This window comes from Crocuta crocuta, unplaced genomic scaffold (assembly GCF_008692635.1).
Source record: "Crocuta crocuta isolate KB4526 unplaced genomic scaffold, BGI_CrCroc_1.0 scaffold646, whole genome shotgun sequence".
In the NCBI taxonomy this organism is placed as follows: domain Eukaryota; kingdom Metazoa; phylum Chordata; class Mammalia; order Carnivora; family Hyaenidae; genus Crocuta; species Crocuta crocuta.
In genome coordinates, this window is record NW_027530851.1 from 379,616 (window position 1) to 390,670 (window position 11,055).

Here is an 11,055-nt window from a genome sequence, read left to right on the forward strand (position 1 = left end):
GTTTATGTATTTATTTTTAAGTAATCTCTGCTTCCAACTTGGGGCTCAAACTCATGACCCCAAGATCAAGAGACTCTTCTGACTGAACCACTCAGGCGCCCCTCCAGCAGCTTACATTTATAAAAACAGCCTTTCATAGGATATTTCTTCACCAACTCTCAAATATAAGCTTTTATTAGGTGTTTTTGGTTTTTGTTTTTAAATTAAAACAAGTACTGTCAGTTGCGGTTTAAGGGTTTTTCACATAATGAAACAGTAACTTAGATTTTGGAAATTGCCTTTGGAACTTTAGCAACGGGTGTCCATGTATATGTCCCCTGAAAATCCAATGCATTCGAGATGTTTATTCATCAAGTATTTAAGGGTACTTCATTATACAACAGTGAAAGTTTACATGCATGATTGGCACTTGTGTCTGGGTTTGTTGTGTTTTTTTTTTTTTTTTCCTTTCCTTTCCTTTCCAAAGCCGAGTTGGTATTTGGTGACAAATAGAAGACTACAAACTCAGTGAGGAAAAAAAAAAAATCTTTCAAAAATAAGGACGTTAATGACTTGATATTTCCTCAGAAGCTTTTATAGACTGTTTAAGGAATGAGTCACAATTTTGTATTTCTGGAAACTGACTCTGGCCCACTGACCTGTTTTATATAATTGTGTTCAATTTACTTTTTAACTATGAACAACTGGGTGGCTCAGCCAGTTGAGTATCTGACTCTTGATTTCAGCCCTAGGTCATGATCCTAGGGTCATGGGATTGAGCCTGCATCCACTGAGCCTGGAGCCTGCTTAGGATTCTCTTGCTCCCTCTGCCCTCCCCCATCATGCGGGCTGTGTGTGGGTGTGGGTGTGGGTGTGTGTGCACAAACCTGCGCACACGATCTGTATCTAAATTTTTTTTTTAAAAAGGTGAACATCTTTGTAAATACTATTAGTTTTATTTTAGAAAAGAGTATTTTGCTGGTTATGATGGACTCCATGTCTAATGATTTATTACTGAAAGTTTTTGCCACTACTGCGGGAGATTTTTTTCATTGTACAAAGTATAAAGTCTGATATTCTAAAATATATTTATAGATACAAATGCCTCAATACCTACTGTGCATTATTAGGGAGAATAAAGACAACAAATTTAAGAGATCAAACCATAGGAGATAAAAAGCCATCAAACTTTCCCCAAGTAACAAATTTATTAATTGATCATCCTATAAAACATAATTTAATTGTTATTCTCCTGTTATAAATTAAGAAGTGAATAACAGGGGCACCTGGGTGGCTCAGTCGGTTGAGCGTCTGACTTTGGCTCAGGGCATGATCTCACAGTCTGTGGGTGTGAGTCCTGCATCCGGCTCTGTGCTGAGAGCTCAGAGCCTGGACCCTGCTTCACATTCTGTGTCTCCCTCTCTCTGCCCCTCCCTTGCTTGTGCTCTGTCTCTCTCTGCCTCTGAAAAATAAATAAACATTAAAAAAAAAAAGTGAATTGCATACCAATGTACACCCAAGCCTAGTGTCCTGTAGTGAAAGATACAATGTGTTAGTTACTGTTCTATACTGAGTAACCATCAGTCTTGCCCTTACACAGAGCATATCCAGCCACCGGCTCAGTGATGGCAGATGAGTTCCATGGGGTACAGTTTTGTTTGTAGCCCTCTATTCCAACAGTTAGAGTGATGCACTTTGTCATAATCACAAAGCATTTAATTGAACAGAGCAATTTAGGAAACAGAGTCTAGGTCAAGGCAGATTGTAATCTAAGAGTCTTAATACTGATCTAGAAAACATAGAGGCAATGCAAACAATAAAATAAGAAGAAATGAATAATTACCAAGATAAGCCTTAGCAGTTTCACTGTATTTCTGTTCAGGGTAAATGCATTTTGGACAACCCACCTTTGATTGCTAACTGCTTTAAAAGGCCATGAAGTGCTATTATTTCCTCACTGAGCTTTCATTACTCCAGAAATCATGCTTTTCTAGCACTGCATCACTGGTTAGGGGGTAAGAGAACTTGGGGGCAGAAACTGAAAAATAAATAAATCCAGAGAGTCATTTTCGTACAGCAACATTTAAGCTAATTGTTTTAACAGTACCTAACATATACATAGTGAATTACCAAAGAACTTTCTTCCTTAATACACTAAGAGACTATAATTGACAAACATTATTTTTGCATTCCTTAAAGAATTAATTAAAAATATATGAAGAGGACAAAGAAATATATATTCAAGGAAATAATAATAGCAATCATGATAGTAAACCTTCCTAACTCAATCTTCCTAATGTTATGTTGAACTCCTAATTTTCTTTAGAAATCTTCTGGCTCTTATCAACAAATCTTTATTCCAAAAAGATAAGAATAATTTGAGCATTGCCATGTATTTGTATGGTACAATGATAATTGGTTATCAAAAAGAGATAAAACTCAGGAGAGATTCAATGTTTCTACAATGTTTTCTAATAAACTAATATATTTTAGTATCTAAAGCCTGCAATTTTATTTTAGTTATTTTATTTTTTATTTATTTTTTTAAAAACTTGCTAATTTAGACTCATAAAAAATATATTAATATAAAAAGTGGTACGTATAGGAGGATTAGGAGGAACTTAATGGAGGACAATGGGGGAGGAGAAGGGGGGAAATAGTGGGGGAAGGGGGGAGAGGCAAACCATGAGAGACTCTTGAATGCTGACAAAAAGTGAGGACTGATGGATGTGGGGGGGGAAGGGAGGGATGGGCACAGAGAGGGGCACTTGTGGGGATGAGCACTGGGTGTTATATGGAAACCAACTTGACAATAAACTATTTGTAAAAAAAGAAAAAAAAAGAAGTAAATAAAGACATTTAAAAAATATATAAAAAGTGGTAAATATTTTTCAGGTTGCTACTCTCTGAGAGTGGAAACCTTAAATTTCCATTTTTGTGCCTGCTAACAAGGAAACAAAGTAATTATGATTATGAAACAAAAAGTTTGCCCTGAAATAAGGATTGGAACAGCTTTAAGTCGGTAAGTTTTGTTCAAATTACAGTCAGTTCTGCTTTAATGCAACATATGTGTTTCTAAAAATCTCCACACTATGGAAAAGAATGCAATTGGGGCATGATACTCAAAAATTTGTCAAGTAGAACATTAAGGGGAAAAAAAAGAAAGAAGAGAACCTAGTAAAAATGGTGGTAGAGTTATACTTGTTAAATAGATAAGAAAAACATATATACTACAACAAATATGGCAGTTAATCTAGAAAACGCCCAGAGGTTTGTTTTATGGAAGGATTGCAGCTTGTGCATTACAGTGAAGAGGTGGAAGGAAGGTTTCCTGAATCAACAGGAAGCTGTCACACCAGATGTGGATTAGGGTAGGCTGCTGGTATGTTCATTTTTTGTGTTCTCTGAGACTCATCAGAGCTGTGTGCTGTTTCTTATGTTAACCTTAAAAACAAAATGGTCAGTTATTTTACCAGAAAAATGGATTTATTGGGGGAATAGCAGTAATTACAATCCAGGACAAGCAAGCTACACCAAAAACCATAGACACGTCTACCAAACACAGGAGAGGAAGGCTCTTGCATTGAAGAAAGAGGTAAATTGGGAAGGCTATTATCAACAAAAAGTTCCTTGGAATAAAGTGGGTGTTGAGGTATAATGGCTTCTCATTGGCTGAACTGTGACTGTTTCTCATTGGCTGGGTTATTGCCAGTGGAGGAGGAAAGAACACCCCCATCTCAGACGGCAATTAAATGAAAGTAAATGATCTTGTCAAATATACATTGAAACTACAGGAAAGCGACAGTTGAAGTAATTGTTAGGCCAATGGTTCTCAAACTTTAACTTGATCAGAATCAACTGCAGTATGTATTAACATTTAGATTTCGCCCAGCGGTGCCTGTGTGGCTCGGGTCATGATCCGACAATTTGTGTCTTCTAGCCCACTGTGGGACTCTGTGCTGGCAGCTCAGAGCCTGGATCCTGCTTCAGATGCTGTGTCTCCCTCTCTCTCTGCCCCTCCCCACTTTGCGCTTTGTTTCTCTCTCAAAAATAAACACTTAAACAACTCAGATTTGCCCCAATCCCAGAGTTTCTATTTTAGTATTTGCATTTCTAATCATTCCCAGNCTGGTTACACCTTACCAACTACTGCAGAAAGCAGTTGACAACACTGTGTCTCAGTACTTACATCAAGGAGGGAATCTGTATGTTCATCATGGTTACCATAAGAATGTGACTTTCTCATCAAAAACATACCAATAACCTTCCTCTAACTTTCTTTGCTCCAATGTTAGTAGCAAAACAAAAGAAAATAAAAACCAAATTTAATGTTTAGGTTCATGCAGTATGTTAGGTTCATTTAGATTACCTCCTAACAAGTATCTGTCACTTTCCATTACCCAGAAACCAGGCATTTCTGGTGCAACTGACTTCCTCCAAGGATGAGACTTGATTAGACTAAATCATTTAGTTTAAACTCATTCCCTCTGAGCATCCATGGTTTATTCAGAGGAAAATTTCAATGATTTGGGAAGCGATGGTTTCATTCTTTTCTATAAACGTGAATGGAGAAACAGGTCATTTCAGAAGCTGCTGGCAACCATTTATAATCATAAGACAAGCCAGAAAGAGGGCAAACCTAAAATAGCAAGAGACCGGAGCCAAGAAAATAATAGAAAAATAGACCTGGATTCTTCACTGGACAGAACCTAAAAGCCCACACTACTACTAAACCTTTCAGTTACACTATTGGATTAACCACTTTTAATTTTTAAGCCAGTTTGAGTTGGGCTTCCTGTAACTTTAACCAAACCAAACAAACAAGCATACAAGTCAAAAGAAACAACAAAACCCTCCTACCTATATATATATAGACAAAGGCAAGAAAAGACAAGAGCTGGGGCACCTGGGTGGCTTACTCGGTTGAGCGTCCGACTTTCGCTCAGGTCATGATCTCGCAGTTCGTGGGTTCGAGCCCCGCGTCGGGCTCTGTGCTGACTGCCAGCTCAGAGCCTGGAGCCTGTTTCAGTCTGTGACTCCCTCTCTCTGACCCTCCCCTGCTCACGCTGTCTCTCTCTCTCTCTCCTAGGAAAAAAAAAAAACATTAAAAAAAAAAAGACAAGAGCTAATAAGTAAATGAAGCAAACAAGCATATTGAGGGAATGTAAAGTCTCCACAGAAATCTACTGATAAACATTTACCTAAAGTGAACTTTGGCTATTTTTACATGCAAGGACCAAGATCTTGTTAGTAAGTGTTCTGAAACAAAGTATCAATTTCAGACATTGGAGACTGAATAAATCGCGAAAAGAGTGAAAGGAACAATTAAATTTAAAGGTTATTTCCATTGTCCCCTGGTTAGACTTCAGTTATCTATACAGAAAATGAATGTAGTCCCCATTTTAGAGTGCAGTCGTTTTTCTAATTCTTTGATCAACATCATAAAATCTCAAGGAAAAGTATTGTGTTATCCTATTCTCACATGCAGATATCCGGGCTGCATAGAATTTTTACCTATTATAACAGAGTTTTGGGCAAAGAGTGAGCAGAACTAGTTAGAGAGTCTTACTCCCACCCCACTTACAACATTTCATCTTTACCAAACTTACTCCTCTCCGGATTTGCTCTATTTTTACCAATAGAAAACAAACAAAACATAAAGACATGAAAAGTAAAAGAGAAGTGCATTCAAGAAAAGTATATTTAGAGCACCTGGGTGGCTCAGTGGTTTGAACATCTGACTCTTGATTTCTGTTCAGGTCATGATCCCAGGGTGGTGGGCTCAAGCCCCAAGTCAGACTCTACACCGAGCATGGAGCCTGCTTAAGATTCTCTCTCTCTTTGCCTTTGTCCCTCTTCCCCACTTGAGTGCACACACCCTCTCTCAAATAAAATTTAGAAGAAAAGAAAAATATACTCATTTCACTAGTTGGCCTACTCTACGAGAAATTACTTCACTTTTATTTAGTCCAAGGGCAAATTAAGCCCAGTAAACCAAATGATAAGTAGAAGAGCATTGTCTTAGAAGTGACAAGAACCTGAGTTTGAAATCCCACTTCTGTTATTTGACTTTACACAAGCTATTTAACTTTGAGTCCCAGATTTCTCATCTGTAGGATGGGGATCATATGTAATTTAAGGAGGATTTTGTGTCTGTGTGACAAATAAGATAGCGTATAAAAAGCACCTCATGGTGCCCAATAGATATTAGGTGCCTAATATGTGATGATTTATTATCTTACCCTAAATACCTCAACAGCTTCTTATAACAGAATATAAGGTAGTTATATTTCATCAGATTGTTTAGGCTATTCAAGGAGGAAGACAATCTGAGTTCTATTGACCATAGAAACCTCAAGGGCACTACTATATGTGGTTGTATTATATTATATTTTGAGGTTACTCCCAAACAGTATTGGACAAAGGGCCCTCCACTGGGATATCTACTGGCAAAGGAAACCATAATAATATCCAGGGCAAGCAGGGCAACATTCAGGTGTATATATGGAGGCTAACAAACAGTTCCATAGACACCAGATCACTGTACAAAGTGTTTCCTATTTTAAAAAGGCAGAAGCCCTCTTTCTTCCTCTGGACAAGCTGTTTTCGCTTTTGGCAGTGGGACAAGAAAACTAAAGACTGACTGTGTCCATGGAAAATAAGTCATCAAACAATGAAGCTGCAGGAAAATTATGTAGCATTTTAGAACTTGCTTATGAGCACAGTCTCCCGTATTTCTACAAAGTTGATGAATCTGTGATCCCATTTACTCTTGCTTGCCAACCAGTAATAATCTCAAACCACTGAGTTTTAGAAAAAAGAGAATACCTTAACAGCTTTTGCACAGATCAATCCTTCTGTCTTTTGTGTAATAAAAGCTACACTATTGGAAATGCCATCCACTGGAAATAATATACATTTGGGATAAAAAGTGTAGCATAGTAAATATATCCAATAACATGGTAATAACATAGTATGGTGATAGATGGCTGCTACATTTATCATGGTGAGCATTTAATAATATATATAATCGTCAGATCACTATGTTGTACACCTGAAATGAACACAATATTATATGTTGACTACATTTCAATTAAAAATATATACATGTCTAGCTCTGAATTTATAGGCACGTACTAATGGATAGGTGGCTAGAGTTTTGTGTTGCTTTTTCTGGTTGTTTTAACCTTGCTTTGACATCTGCAATGTACTTTTTTAAAAGTCTTGCCAGAATGATAGTTCACCTGAGAAAATTGTAGAATATACACTGAAAAACAGAATGTGTTGCATAATATTTTTGTGATTTTACTGCCCACCCCTGTCACCTCATTATTCAAATTGCATATTTGGGTGTTATTCAGAATATGAAATGTTATTCCAAAATCGATTTAATGGAATATTAATTCATAAATAATTCAAATATTTCTGTCATATTTATGATGAACTTTTCCTTTATCTAAAAGAATATAAAGAGATTTTTAAAAATACTTTTCTGGTGCTTAATACACAGAGATTATTTTTTCAATAATCATGGTTAGATTCCTAGTTCTACCATTAACAGCTAGATGACCTTGGACAAGTGACCCAATTCCACACCATTAGGTACCAAAAATAGAGAGAAATCAATAAGTACCATATAGATCTTTGTGAAGAATGCATTAAATAATTAATATAAAATATCTCCTAAATCAAAAAGTATGGAGGCAGTTTTATAATATTTACATATTCTAGATGCAATCAGCTCTTACTTAGACCTATGTGGCTTAAGGGGTAATTTACTTTGAGGACGTCTGGAGGGCTCAATCAGTTGAATGCCCGATTTCCCCAACTTCGGCTCAGGTCATGATCTCAATTCATGGGTTTGAGCCCCGCATCAGGTTTGCTGCTGTCAGTGAAAAGCCCACTTCAGATCATCTGTCCCCCCTCATTCTGTTCCTCTCTTGTTTACTCCCTTTCTCTCTCTCTCTGTCTCAAAATAAATAAACATAAAAAAGAAGTAATTTGTTTAAGCCCAAGTTCTGCATTTGAACATTGCAAAAATAGAAATGATACCTATCTACTTATCTATAAGATTCTAATGAAATTATATTCTCTAAAAGAGCATTGCTAATGGTAAAATATTATAAAATCTTTAAATAATAGGTATTCTTGTCCCAATTACACCAAGATAAATCCTTAAAATACAGAGATACTTCAGTTATATATATTAGATTATAGAGTCCATGAAGTTAGGCATTCTGACTCATTCGTTTCTTGATGTATTTTGAACTCCTAGAAGAATGTTTGATACATAGTGAGTGTTCAATAAATACTAACATAAACATATAGAAATACATATTAGTCTATATGTTAATAATGACAAGTTGACGAAAAAAGATCATGATTTGTATGCTACTGAGAAATCAGCTGGCAATGAGAGTGAAGAATTTTCTGGAGGGTAAGGAAATCATTTGAGAGAAGATGGTGTATTTTTATTCCATAATTTACACTGGAAAATAATAGCCATATGATATTTCCCTTGGGGCTAAGCAATACATTGGTTTTCTTCCACATATGTGAGAAAGAAAACAAATCAATGAGAATAAACTAGAAACAATCATTCAACAATCTAGGAATCTTTTCAAAAAATAAAATGTGATGCACTTCCTCATATTGATACCCATTTGTCCCTACAGCCTGTATCTCTATCTGCATGTACACCTAAAGTTCTATTAAATAATTATTATTCATAATAGTGACTCAGGATCCTCAAAGAAATGATGTTATATCCAGTGTTATCCTTACTAATACAGAGAAATATGTAATATGTTTCATAAATACATTTTGTTCATAAAAAGTATCACTACTTTTTTTCTGGATTCATAACTTTTTTATTGAAGTATAATTGACTTATAACATCATATTCAAGTGTACAACATAATTATTTTTTAAAGTTCTTTTAATTTTTTTTTCTTTCATAGTTTATTATCAAGTTGGATTCCATATAACACCCAGTGCTCATCCCGACAAGAGGGCATTTGTTGGGATATCACTAATTTTTAAAGTTGTGGTATCTACTTTTTTCCTCCAAACACTTAAAACATTTTTTAATGTTTATTTATTTTTGAGAGAGAAAGAGAGAGAGCATGAGTGGAGTAATGGACAGAGAGAGAGACAGAATCTGAAGCAGGCTCTAGACTGTCAGCACAGAGTCTGACATGAAGCTTGAACTCACAAAGCATGAGATCATGACCTGAGCCGAATTCAGACTCTTAAGTGACTGAGCCAACCAGGTGCCCCTCCTCCAAGCATTTTAATTGAGCATCTATTATGTGTCATGAAGTGTAGAGAATTCAAAGCAATAAATATGTCCCAAACTATAATGGAGTTTATAATTCAATTCAATGAAAGAGAGATTAAACTTCTTTTATCTGCTCATGCATAGGAGCACATGTACCCCAATGTTCATAGCAGCACTCTCAACAATAGCTAAAACATGGAAAGAGCCTAAGTATCCATCAAAGGATGAATGGATCAAGAAGATGTGGTTTATCTATATGATGGAATACTACATGGCAATGAGAAACAATGAAATCTGGCCATGTGTAGCAACATGGATGGACCTTGAGGGTGTCGTGCTGAGCAAAATAAGTCAGGCAGAGAAGGACAAATATCATATGTTTGCACGTATAGGAAGATTAGGAGGAACTTAACGGAGGACCATGGGGGAGAAGATGGGGAGAAATGGTGGGGGAAAGGGAGAGAGGCAAACCATGAGAAACTCTTGAATGCTGAGAACAAACTGAGGACTCATGAGTGTGGAGGGGAGGGGGGAGATGGGCATGGAGGAGGGCACTTGTGGGGATGAGCATTGGGTGTTATATGGAAACCAACTGGACAATAAACCATTTGTAAAAAAAAAATAAAAACAACAACAACAACAACAACAAAAAACTTCTTTTATCTGCTCAATCTATTTTTGTAGACCATCAATGATTACATATCAGGTTCATTTCCTGTAAAACTGAAAACAACTAAATCATATTAATATGTATCTAGGTTGATATTCTGGATTTTCCTTTCTAAGAAGCTTTGCTATTAACTATCAGTTTTTTGTTTGTTTTTGTGCATTTCTCTGTGTATGAGTATAATATTCAGAATACTATAAAGTTATCATGTATTATTTTCTGGCAGCTTTCAATGTATATTTCTATCCAAATATTCATCCACAGTTTATTACAATTAATTTACTTGTCTGTCTCCCCAACAACTGTAGTCTGAGTTTACTAAGATACAGATTATGATTTGACTTTGTTTCTCTAACATGTAACACAGTACCTGGAATATTATATATATTAAATAAATGTAGAAAGAAGAAAGGAAGAAAGGAAAGGGATAAAAATCCACAGTTAATTGCAAATTATCATGGATCTGAACCTGGAGAATTTTTTCAAATTAATTAATTTATTATTTTTTAATTTACATCCAAATTAGTTAGCATATAGTACAACAATGATTTCAGGAGTAGATTCCTTAATGCCCCTTGCCCACTTAGCCCATCCCCCCTCCCACAGCCCCTTCAGCAACCCTCTGTTCTCTAATTTAAGAGTCTCTAATGTTTTGTCCCTCTCCCTGTTTTTATATTATTTTTGCTTCCCTTCCCTTATGTTCATCTGTTTTGTATCTTAAATTCCTCATATGAGTGAAGTCATGATATTTGTCTTTCTCCAACTGACTAATTTTGCTTAGTTTAATACCCTCTGGGTCCATCCATGTACTTGCAAATGGCAAGATTTCATTCTTTTTGAATGCCAGCTAATACTTCAATGTACATATATACCACATCTTTATCCATTCCTCTGTCAATGGACATTGGGCGAGAATTTTTAATACAACTAAATATATTAATGCCAAATTATGCTGGAGATTTAAGAGCATAAAAAAGCAAAAGAAACAATACCATAGGGGTAAGTTTATACCAGGAATGAGATCATGTCTGTCTACATGCCCTAGGAAACATCGTCTTTTTTTTCTTTTCTTCTTTTCTTTTCTCTTTTTTTTTTTTTTTTTTTTTTCCCACTAATATAAATAAATACC